The following is a 13,915-nucleotide window of genomic DNA, read 5'->3' on the forward strand; positions in this document are numbered from 1 at the left end:
TTTGAATTTTAAATTTTACCTCCCTAAATCCCTAGACTTTTCGGTCAAAATGATAATAAAAATAAAATTTAATCTCCGGTCAAGGGTTAATTATATTTTAATTAAAGCTTCTGCAAGAGAGATCGTTGGCACATAGATTTGGTATTATTTCTCGTATATAGGGCTGTAAATGAGCCGATCCGAACTTTGGTCTATTCAGACTCCGCTCGACAGAATGTTAACGAGCTCGAACGGAGCTTTAAGCTCAATTCGAGCTCAAAATTTTGTTCAAGCTCGGCTAAAAAAAGTTCATTTCACGAGCTGCTCGTTTATTTCATTCACAAACTTGCTCATGAGCAGCATGTGTAAACTGGTAAAAAAACAGTAGACCAAAAGAACTCCGGTCTACAGGAAGCCTCATGTTTAGAGCTCACCATGGAGCTGAGCAATTTGCAACTCTATACTTGCCTCATGTTTATATATTATTTCTCTCCTGATTTGATTAAGAGATTAGGTGAATGTATAAGCTGAGTTGCAATTGGTATCATATAACTCCACTAAATTTGCATGTTTAGTTTAGGCTTTCTATTGCCATTTTAAATTACTAATGTATGTAAATTGTAATTTGCATGTTTAATTTAAGTTGGCCTATTTATTTAATATTATTCCTGAGTTTTTTTTATCGAGCTTGTTCATGAACTCGTTCATGAGCCTATAATCGAGCCTGCTCGCGAGCTTTCGAACCGAGCTTGGGTCTAATCAAACTCGGCTCATTTATGAATCGAGCCTCTAAATCATGCTCGCGAGCGGCTCATTTATAAATCGAGCCGAGCCGAACCGAGCTTTTATCGAACTGACCGCCGAGCTGCTCATGAGCGGCTCGGCTCATTTACAGCCCTACTCACATAATATTTTCTATCTTAAAGTAAATCTACCTAAAAGGGAAAAAATGTAACCATGAGATGATCTACTCCTAAAAACTAAGGGATAAAGTGAAAAAATAGCCCCAACGTTTACAGTCAGGAGCAATTTTACTCCTAACATCTAAAATGGTGCAATTTTACCCCTACCATTGATAGCCAAGAGTAATTTACCTCTAACGTTGTCAAGTTAGGTCAATTTTAGAAATAATTCATCACTCATTAGGGACATATAATAAACATATGATTAGACGTGAATTTTAAAAATATAATGTCTGTTAAATCACAGAAAATATGATTTTTTTTTAAAACGAACTGATATACAATTAGGGATGCAAGTGGGACAGGGATTTTCCGTCCCCGTTGGTGACCCGCCCCGATGGGGACGAGGAATCACCGATAAAAATTCTCATGGGACGGGGATGGTGATAATTTTATCCCCCATAACGAGGATATGGCGGGGATGGTGGTTGTAAGCATTATTATCTTTATTTAATGAAGAATCTTATCTTTAATGGTTGTTTGTAGGTGTATTTATTGCATAAACTTGATCAATCTATATATTAATGTGGTAAGATGTTATAATAGTACTCTTATTGCATGGATCTGCCTTCTTACTGTTATGGTTACAGACAGAGATGAAAATAACTATGTTTAAGGGGGTTTACTTGTAAAATGCTTCCTTATGTTTAATGTTTGAATGCTTATATCTCAAGGAGAGTTGGTTATATTATATTCTTGGTATCTTTGGACATGAGAGGCTAGACCTTAGTGATTTTAGTGGAAGAGACTTTGGACCAACAATCTTAACAATATTCATGTCCTTTAAGCTAGGGCTGTGCATTATCCGGTTTGAAACCGCAAAACCGAACCGAACCGACATTGTTCGGTTTTATTATTATACGGTTCGGATTTGGTATGTTATTTTGGTGAATATCGGTTTTCGGTTCGGTTCGGTTCGGTTTCTAATAAAAACCGAAATAACCGAACCGTACCGATTAGTTGCTACTATGTTGTATAAAATATGTATAGTTGGAAAAAAATTATAATCCTTCCTAAATTTATACACACCACCTATCTAATTTTTGAATTTATGATTCTAAAAAAAACATTTAATATAACCATTAAATTCTAATCTAACATCTATTTACCTTAAGTTTGAATTTAATATAACCATTAAATTCTAATCTAACACCTATTTACCTTAAAAAAACATTTAATATAACTATTAGTATATGAATTAAAGCTTTGTGCTTTTTAGATTATTTGTAAAGTTTTATATAATTCGGTTAATTCGGGAAAAACCGAACCGAACCGAAAAAAATCGGTTCGGTTCGGTTTATGTTCTTATGTCGGTTCAGTTCGGTACAAGATTTTTAGATATTTCGGTATTCGGTAAATTCGGTTTGGTTCGGTTCGGTTCGGTTTTAAACCGATGCACAACCCTACTTTAAGCTTTTTACATAATCACGTGATTAGAAGCTAGATCTAACATACATTTTGTAGTTTTTCTACAAAATTACTTGCACGCTCGCACACCAATCACAAAATGCGTTAAACAAGTATAAAACAAAATAGTTACGAAATAAAGAGATATCATTGGTTAAAATTCTGTGGAGAAGTCATTCACTAGAAGAAGCCACATGGGAAACAGAGGAAAAGATGAGGAAAGAATATTCATACTTGTTTCACGAATCATGTAATGAATTATGCGGACGAAATTCTTTAAAGAGGGAGAGAAATGTAACATCTCAATTTTATGCATTTTATTACATATAGACATATGCATTAAATGACATTATTAGGGAAATTAGAAAATTTAACATGTCATTATATCATTGAACACATGATAAATTTGTATAGATAATAATATTAGGATAAGTGATATGAAATAGATATTTAAGTGTGTCTTACAGTATATGGACTAAATTGAATGATCTTATACTTAAGGACTGAAATATAATTTTATAAAATGTTAATTTAAATAATATTACATACAATTTCAGATTTATAATAATAATAATAATAATAACAACAACGATAGTGGTGATAGTAATAATCATATATATACATACATGGATAAATAAGAGAATTTTGCAAAACCCATTAGATAACTTTATGGAAGGATTAGATGAGTTGTGATAATCTCAAATTCTCCAGAATTTTACTGAGAGAAACACCTTTAAGAGAGAGAAAGTGAAGAAAAAAAGAAGAAGTAGTAGTAGAAGAAGAAGAGAAAGGTATACATCATTCTGCAAATTATTTCGTGCCTTTGGAAGCTTATTTTGAGGAAGTTTTTTTTTTGAATAAAGGCTGGGACGGTGCCGAGGGTCCAGACATCCCAACTAGGTTGGCACCCCTGGAGCTCGACTGACCCTATTTATTAAAAAGAATAAAAGAATACAGAGAGAAAGAAAAAAAAATTAAACGGTGCGTAAGTGAGCTACATTACATAAATCTTCAAAAATGAAATGCTTGCAAAAAACTGGTGCAGAAGGCCACCAGATGATGTCCGTGGCAGTGACCCCATAACGAGCTAGGCAATCCGCTGTTTGGTTGCCTTCTCTGAAAATGTGCGTGATTGTAATCTCCATGACAGAACATCGGTTGAGACAAAGTAGCCATTCCTGTCTGATCTCCCAGGGGATATTGGTCGATTTGGTGCGTAGGAGGTGAACCGCAGTAGCTGAATCAGATTCAATCCACAGACGGCGCCAATTTCGTTCCCAGGCGATATCAATTGCAAAAGTGATTGCCTTAAGCTCAGCAAAAAGAGCAAAGGAATTAGGGATCAGTAGTGCAAAACAGCCCTTGGCGAACCCTCTAGAAGTTCTGAAAATACCTCCCGCACCAGCAGGTCCAGGTGAGCCTAACGCTGAGCCGTCGGTATTCACTTTAACCCACCCTACTGGCGGCACGATCCAGCAGACCTGGATGTAACTCTGCTGTTGCGGATGCCTTATTTGGTCTGTCATCAAGCCTGGCCAAGTAAATTTACATTCTCTAATCAAACAATGAAGCCGCGTGACTGAATTTTGGATTGAAGGGAGCTTGCCATCAAAAATGGCGGCATTCCTGATGTGCCATATGAACCAAGGGCAAGAGACGACAACAATGTTCCAAAGTCTTCCCCATGAATTGCGGAGGCCGGAATCTTGTAAGCAGTTGAAAATTCGTTGATATTACGCGTGGGAGGCAGCGTGACGCAGAATGCATCCTCAATGGACTTCCAAAGTGCAGCACTGTAGGCACACTCCATAAATAGGTGGTATAAAGTCTCCGAAAAGCTTTTACATAATTCACATCTAGAGCCCAAAGCAATTCCTCTCGCTTGGAGGATCTCTTGCGTTGCCAATTTCCCATGTAAGAGCTTCCAGCATAGGATGGAGCGACTGGGAGGGATGAATTGTCGCCAAATAAAATTACCCCATGATATGGCATCGGTCGAAGGGATAAGAGATTTGTAGTAGTCCCGAACAGTGAAATTACCATTTATAGCTGGCTTCCAGACACATCTATCATCCTCATCTAAGCCCCTTTGAATTGAGAGGATGTTTGCGCGGATCTCCGGAGGAAACTGCTCTAAATTCGACCATTGATCCTCATCCCTGAAGTCTCTGATCTGATTGGATAAGGAAGTCTGCAGCTTAGGCGGAATGAGGAGCTGATCAGCAATAGAAGGCTCAATCCACTTATCAGTCCAAAAGTTCAAGCTGGAATCCGCACCGATCCACCATTTGGTTGCATCATAAATATATGAGTAGCATGCTTTATAGACCAAATCGAAGAATTGTTGATGAGTTTCTTAGGTTGCCTTGAGGGGTAAAAAAATCTGGATCTAAGCAGCTTTATCACAAGAGAGTCACCTTGAATGAGCTCCCAACAGATTTTTCCAAGCAAAGCCATGTTTCTGATGGAGAAATCTTTAATGCCCAGCCCTCCGTTCTTCGTGTTTGTGCAACAAACTGACTAGGAGACCGAGACCATTTTCCTCTCATCCACATTCCCTGTCCACAAGAAGTTCCTGACGGCTCTGTTAATTTTGTTAAGCAAGCTTTTTGGCCATTTATATATCATGAAAGTGTGAATAAGAGCTCCTGTCATTGCTGATTTCACGAGGGTCACCCTTCCGGCCATTGATAGTGATTTGCCCTTCTAATGCGCAAATTTCCCCAGAAAACGGTCCAGAATAGGAGCAAGATGACTTGCTTTGGGAGCACCCTGGAATAATGGGACACCAAGATATAAAAAGGGGAGCTTGGCAGTTCTGATACCCAAAATAGCTGCCATGTGGTTAGCGCGTCCGATTCCGATATCCTTACCAAAATAGATGGAAGATTTATCCCAGCTCACAACCTGACCAGAGATTGCACCATATAGCTGAAAAACCTCACAGAGAGTCCTCAAATTTCTCTTGGTTGCTTTACCGAACAGAAGCATGTCGTCGGCATATAATAAATGAGAGGGGAATGCAGCAGTGTTCGAATAAGTCATAGGTGAGAACCGTCCTTCCTGTAAAAGGGTGCTTACCAATCTGCTGAAGAAATCCTCTGCAATCCCAAAGAGAATGGGCGAGAGAGGGTCCCCTTGCCTGACCCCATGCGAGCAACCGAAATATCCATAGCTGCTACCACCAATAGCAACTGAAATTTTGGCGGAAGCAAGGGCATTGAGGATCCAGTTCCGAAACTGAAGCGAGAAGCCAAAGGATTCCATCACTGAGAGGAAGAAATTCCAATCAACAGTGTCAAATGCTTTATGGATGTCAATTTTCAGAGCCATGTGACCCCCGAAGCATTTTTTATTTAGTAAATTAACTCCTTCTGAAGCTGCCGCTATGCACTGGTGAATGCTTCTTCCCTTTATAAACCCAAACTGATTTTCAGAGATAATATTTTCCATTACAGTAGCGAGCCTGTCTGCTAAAAGCTTTGAAATAATTTTATATGAGAAGTTGCTCATCACTATTGGACGGAATTGGGTAATCTGATTCGCACCCTCTGTCTTAGGCAGCAAATTCATAAGATTAGAGTTTAAACCTGGGAAGAAGCAGCCTGTATCGAAAAAATGCATGACCATGTTGCAGACGTCTGTGCTGACAATGTCCCAGAAATGTTGGTAAAATAATCCGCTAAACCCGTCCGGCCTAGGTGCACTCTCTTTGTTCAGACTAAAGACCGTCTGCCTAATTTCTGCAGCATCGGGTTTTTTCGTCAGATAGGCATTATCCTCCTGCGATACAAGAGGTGGGATGATCTCAGAAACCCGATCAAGGTTTACATTGATAGATTCGCCGGTGAACAGAGAGGAGAAGTAATCCGTGATTTGTCTGGAAATGAGGTTAATATCCTATGTAGGAGTTCCATTAATCAGCAAATTCTGGATGCCAGCTTTTGTTTTTCGGATTTTGGCGGCCGTGTGGAAGAAATTGGAGTTTCTGTCTCCCGCTGAGAGCCACCTGACCCTGCTGCGCTCTTTGAGAAAGAGCTATTGTCTGTAAAGTTGAAGATCAAGATCAGCCTGAGCGTCCGTTTCTCTAATTTGACGGCTAGGAGAGCTGCCAAGATGAGAAATTTCCAATTGGATTTGGCTCAGAAGTTCTTTAGCCGAATTGATATTTGTTTCCACTCTGCCGAATATATTTTTGTTCCAATCTCTAAGGACCGGTCTTAAAGTTTTTAGCTTATGACAGAGTAACTGAGCAGGAGGTAATGAAAGATGAGCGGAGCGCCAATGATCAGCAATAACCAATTTGAGAGTCTCGTGTGTAATCCACATGGAGAAGAACCTGAACCGAGAGGGCCTGCGGGCTCCAGAATTGCAGTTAACTAGAATAGGACAATGATCTGACCTATGCCTAGGGAGAGCCGAGCAAGTGATGTTGTCCCAGTGATATAGAAAAGCTTCATTCGTAAGAGCTCTATCAAGCTTGCACTCCATATGTGCATTACCCTGCCTTCCGTTGGTCCAAGTGTAAAAGAGGCCAGTGTTGAAACACCTTTCCACAAGATTTTGATTTGACAAAATCATTTAAGTTTAATCCATGATTAAGAGACAATTAAATTTAAGTGCTTTGATTTAATTGTACTAATCCATTTGTTCAATATTGAGTATAAATGCAAAAAGAAATAAAGATTAAGACATAACAAAGTCAGCATGAGAACACAACACAATCTGAGTTAAGAGCAACTCAGCATAAGAGAAGATAAGTCATCTTCAGAACAACAGCTTCAGAATAAAGCTGATCAAAGAACCTGTCACACCCGACCCTAGACGACCTCAATCGGCATCAGACGTGAAATAGAAAGATCATAATCAATACTTAAGAGTCTCCAAATTATCCAACGCCATTATATTACAATTGAACTGCCAAAGTTCTAACCATAATTCTCACAATAAGCAGCCAACTTCCAAACCCCGCCTAAACGGTCGGTAACCTTCTCTATATCATGTACTTTCTCACCTAAAAACATTAAAACATTTAAAAAAGGTGAGACAAAAATCTCAGTAAGAAACTATCATCTATAAAAACCAACTTTATTTAACATAGCTACATATATACATTTATAAAGAGATTTAATCCAAACCTTATAAAATATCCTCAAAACGTAAGTTCATAATATAGTCAAAGTAGTAAACCAAAACCATAAAAATATATAATCTTGTATCAATTCTTGAGTTCAAAACCTTATAAAATATTGTAATCAAATAAGTGTTTTATCAAACCAACTCGTATTTAATCAAACGTAAAACCTTATATCAAAATCAATCATAACCGAAAACATAATCCAAATGAACTTAAAACATTGTATCCATCCTCGAGTTTCTCCCCTTAAGTATCAATCCATAACCACATATATAGTCGAGACGTCTCTTAACATTGCCTATCCCATATGGTCTTACCCGACACTTCTTTGCCATACCCAATAGGTCTTCACATTGTGTACACAGACCATGTCCCTCACTGAACATGGTCTTCAAATATAAAACCACCGATCCGGATAACTCTCGATGGATATAAAATCATAAAATCATAGCGTGTTCAAATTTCCTTTCACAATCAAATTCCAAACTATGTCATAACCATAAATCATTTGGCTTCAATTAGCCCTTTTGTATCATAAAAATCATATTTGGACTTCAACCCAAAATAATAACAATAATAATCGCAACAGATTTCTCAATCCAAAAATAATTCGTAAGAAATCATCAAATTCATTTTGTTCAATATAGATATATATTGAAACCAAAAGCATATATGTATATATGTAAATCAACCAAATTAAGCCTTAAATCAACATAATCAAGTTAAATCTGAAATTCACATAGAAGCATAATCAATAGCTTCATTTGAACCGTAATTTCACAATAAAAGGCAAAATCATGAAAAACCCTACTTTTACAAAATTCCTACATAACCCTAAAATATCAATTTTTAAAAAATCTTTGATATATATTTATCTATATATATAAAACTCAAAATATAGTTGATAGTTACTTACCTTGGTCACTAACTGAACAAAATACACCCGATGGATTCGCCGCTAAATTCTGTCTAAGACGTTTTCCTCCAAACACTTCCGAAACTCAAAAACTCTTTGGTTAGGACTTAGAACTATACATAAGGATGCTAGATTTTAAATTTCAAGTGATTCGGACGGTCGAATCTCCGTAAATCAAAGAAACGGTGGAGAAACGGTTCAGGAAAATTGATGAAGAAGATGAAGAGGCAGAGGAAGAAAAGAAAATGAAAAAAAAGAAAAGAAAGATGATGATCATCATCGTTTGGAATATATATCCAAATATGAAAAAGATCCAGTTTGATCCTCCATTTTTATATAATCTTTTTAAAATTATCTTAAACTTTGAATTTACACCTAAAACCATCAAATTAACTCCAAACTTTTCCTATAGCACCAAATAAAAATCATACACCTAATAATTATAATATATAGTATTATCAAGGTATAAATTCTAGAAATTTAGACCCGGACGTGACAATTCTCCCCACCTTAAAAAATTTCGTCCTCGAAATTCACATTCTCTAATCTAAATTATCTTCCGCAAATAATCTCCAAGATCACAAAATTATTTCACATTATCAAGATTCCTCATAATCATCATAAGACCACAAATTCTAATGTTTCCTTCCATTAACTTCATCATTTATCAATATCGACATCTTTGTAACACTCATTTAAGTATAACTCTTAGTAACTCTAAACTTCAATATAGTTAATTCCATCGCCATAATCCATAATAAAACTTCAAATATCATTCATATCTTCCTAACATACACCAAATCTCCCTTTAATAAATTGAAATCACAATTGATTCCATCAATTGCATATATAGCAAATATATTTCACCTATCTCCAAGTTCTACACACTTCAAAAAATTCACGTTTGAACCACTAATATGTACAATATTATATTTTCTTTAACCTTTAAATAATCTGAATCAATGATTTGCATCAACATATAATCTTACTTCATCATAATAATAATACTTATATCTATAATTTTTCACTCCAATCATGATGAATACGAACTCCAAGTCATCATCATCAATCAAATATAAACCTTATATCGATAACATATTTCCTCTATGAATATCAAATCCTTACAATAAGAAAAATCAATATAGATCATTCTTATATCCATCATCCTACAAATAAATTTAAGTTTCTCATCAAACTATATGGATAACAAATACGATTTACTTAAATCGCAATGTGAAAGTTTTTGAAATCTCCAAGCAATATCCTCAAACATAATAAAAGCCTAAAATTTTTATAATGTCATTCAATTTCCTTATTTGACCTCTAAACTCTTAATTTGATTCTCATTATATAAACTTACATTATACTCCTCCAACTTTCAACTAAAATAACTTGACTATAATAAAAGTACTATATAAATTTAAATGTCAATATATGTATCCTTAACTGTGCTTAAGATCAAAGAATTTTATCCTCACTATTCATATCCTAATTATTTCCTCAAACAATATTTATTTTCATATTAATCATCAAATCATGAACTCTACGATTTTCTCCCACTTTATTTATCATTGATCACCACATCAGTCTTTCTCTAAACATCATTTATATAACTCTCAATAATTCTAAACATCTACCCGATAAAGTTCAACAATAGATCTGCACTTCGAATTCGGATATCATTTATTCAAATTAAGATTCCATAACTTGTTAAACTCCTATCATAATCTCCAATTTATAATCAACCTCCAAAACAATTAATTGAAATCTCCACATTTTCGCTTTCTTAATCACATATATATTAACTTCAAAACTCATCATATCATTTCAAAGTCTCCTAACCTTACTTAACATCTGAGATACGTATATTTTTAAGCTAACTATTAAACTCTCAAATATCAACTCCAAGTCATACTAAGGAGAAAAATCAAAACAAAAACCAAATTCTGGTTTAAAACTAAAATGACCAACATATATCGTTTCCAGCTTAACTTCTTCATACGGAGTCCGATTAAGGCGCTTCAAAAACCCCTGGAAACGTAAGACAAAAATAAAGAACTTTCATTTAGGACTCCATGATAAATTCGGCCTATATCTGGTCTAAAAATGCATCACAAGATTCAGGTACGAATCTGATTTTTCAGCAGCACCTATATAGACAATTCTCTATATCTCTAACTCAATGTTATGACTTACTCATAACCCATATCACCAAATATCAAATCATATTTTTCATACACTTAGATATTGCTAACCATCAAATCTCATTTTTACACCTCATTAGCTAGTTACTCAATCCTCGAAAAACTGCAAATTATTTCTTAGCTTGCACCAAATATCCATATGCCTCAATTACTATCGATTAATATACTGTCTGAAAATTGAACAAACAAATAACTTCAAATTAATATACTCAGTATACACTAACTCTGATGCTAAACCTATTCATTGTATCAAACTGAGTAAACATTGAACTCTTCTGAAAATTGACCTAAGTTCATCTAAAAGAAGATCTTAGAAAGTCTAGGATCGAACTAAGTCAGTATAAACATGTTTTCTCTAAGGTTTAGAGCTGAGTTAAGACAATACATGCAACCCTTACGGGGGAGTAATTTCAGAAGAATAAAATGTAATTCAATCATGGGGAATCTCAATACTGAGTTCCATAAATTAAATATTTTGCCAACATCAAAATGGGGGAGTTTGTTGAAACATCTTTCCACAAGATTTTGATTTGACAAAATCATTTAAGTTTAATCCATGATTAAGAGACAATTAAATTTAAGTGCTTTGATTTAATTGTACTAATCCGTTTGTTCAATATTGAGTATAAATGCAAAAAGAAATAAAGATTAAGACAGGACAAAGTCAGCATGAGAACACAACACAAGCTGAGTAAAGAGCAACTCAGCATAAGAGAAGATAAGTCATCTTCAGAACAACAGCTTCAGAATAAAGCTGATCAAAGAAGTTGAGTTAAACGAAGCTCAGCACAGAAGAAGTCTGCTCCAAGAAATAGATTCTACAGAACGAAGCTGACCATGGAAGCTGAGTAGAAAAAGAACTCAGTATGATTATTAGTGAAAATCAAAGACAATGTTTATCGAAGTAAAGCTGAGTGATCTTCAGGACAGCATGAATGATCCGTTGGCTAAAAAGACAAATTCGACAACTGTCTGCACCAATAATAGAAGCCTTGAATTATGCAAAAGCCAAATTCCAAGATGCATGGGTCAACTGTTCGATGCTATAAGACAAACTGCTGTAAGAAGACAAAGTCTGTAGGAAGAAGACAAGTCTGACGTCTGAAGAATTCAGAAGACAGGATTGGCCTGCACATCTGAAGCCGACCAGAAGTTTGTCTCCCCAAAAGAGACGTTTTGGACTCAAAGGAAAAATCAATTTCAAATGATTTGTTCCTCACATCTCAACTATAAAAGGGACAAATATATCATTTGGAAGATTGCCGATTTACAGAAAATTACAAGTGAGAAAGATACAAATTCAAAGCACTCAAAACAAAAGAGAAAGCTTACACCAATCTTTTATTCTTTGTGTAAATGCTAGATTGATTGTTTGTAATCATCTAAAGTGTTCTTTATCTTAAAAGGAACAAGTGTGTGATCAATTGTAATATTGAGAGTGTGCGTGCTGAGTACTTGGGATTGAGTACTTAGTGGTAGAGAAATCTAAGTGCTGGGTTGTAGCACTTAGTAGGAGTTGAGTAGACGAATAGAGAAAGGTACTCTTGCATATTCAACTGCCTGTAATCGGTTTGTGCTCTACCTTTAAAGAGCTCAGTATTGGATTCTGAAAGCCCAGAGGATTCTGGGGACTGGACGTAGGCGGAGAGGCCGAACTAGGATAAGTGATACTGAGTAATTTCTAACTCTCTCAAATATATATATATATATATGCTTGTGTTGCTTGTTATATTTACTCAGCATATAAACTGTTAGAAGCTGACACTGAGTAAATTGGAGTGCTGAGTTGGAAGCTGACCACACAAGTGTCAACTCCCAACTCTCAAGTAAAACAGTCTTAGTCAGCATCTGACTAAAGCTGTCTTGCATTAAGTTCGGCCAAGCTGACCAAAGCTGAGTGAATAAACTCACCAAAATTATTAAGCAAGCAAGATTAATTAATGAAAAAGTTATATTAGTTCCTAACCCCCCCCCTTGGAACTAATCACACGGGACCAACAAGTGGTATCAGAGCCTAAGCTCACTACTCAAAGATATAACTATCTTGAGCGGATCCCAATAAATGGCTGAGAACAGCACTCGTTTCCTTCCCGGGAACCAAACAACACAGATACTCCCTGAGGGATTATCTATTAGTCGGCCTCCCCTATTCTTTGGATCTAACTATACATTATGGAAGAATAGGATGAAGAACTTTATCCAAGCCACAAACATGAGTGCATGGCTTGCAATAGTTCAAGGCCCATACGTGCCATATAAAACTGTTAACAATGAGAAAGTTGTTAAGAGTGAAACTGAGTGGTCAGAAGATGACCTTAGAAAACTTCAAAATAATGCTTCGGCTATCAATATGCTTCACTGTGCTTTAGATGCTGTAGAATACAATAAAATATCAGGTTGTGAGTCAGCATAGGAGATATGGAAAAAGCTCGAGGTGACCTATGAAGGCACAAGCAAAGTCAAAGAGTCAAAGGTGAACCAACACATGAGATTGTATGAGCTGTTCGAAATGAACGACAACGAGGACATCTCCGGAATGAATGCTAGATTCACTAATATTATAAATGAGCTAAAAAGACTCGGCAAGAACTTCACTGAAGAAGAGCAAGTGAAGAAAATCTTGAGAAGCTTACCCAAGAGCTGTCAAGCTAAGAAAACTGCAGTAGAAGAAGCTCAGGACCTGACTACATACAAATATGACGAGCTAATCGGATCTCTGCTGACTCATGAGATCTCAATGCAAAACTTTGAAGCTAAAGAGAAAGAAAAGTCAGAAGACAAGAAACAAAAATCACTTGTCATGAAAGCTGACTCGACCAAAGCTGACTCATCAGACGATGAGGAGATGACCATGTTTACACGAAAAATGAAGAAGCTGTTTAGGAAGAATGAAAAGAACAGCAGAAGGCCATTCAGAAAAAATGACAGGTACAAAGCTGAGTCCAGTGACAAATACAAGAAGGACAACTCCAAGCCTGTCACATGTTTTGAGTGCCACCAAACTGGGCACATCAAGTCAAGCTGCCCAAACCTCAAGAGAGATAAGAAGGGAAACAAGAAGGCAATGGTAGCAACATGGAGTGACAGTGATGAGTCAACATCATTCGAAGCTGACGCAAATGAAATGGCAAACATATGCTTTATGGCCGATGATGCTGACCACTCTCAATCTGAGCAAGCTGACCTCTCTGATGAAACTGACCAGGAGGTACACAACAATGAGGTAACATCCTTACTTTTGCTTAGAAATGAAATGGTAAACGCCCTGAGTGATTTATATGCACTAACTAAAAAGTGCAATAAGAAAGTA

The sequence above is a fragment of the Euphorbia lathyris genome, chromosome 5 (genome assembly GCF_963576675.1).
Source record: "Euphorbia lathyris chromosome 5, ddEupLath1.1, whole genome shotgun sequence".
Lineage (NCBI taxonomy): Eukaryota > Viridiplantae > Streptophyta > Magnoliopsida > Malpighiales > Euphorbiaceae > Euphorbia > Euphorbia lathyris.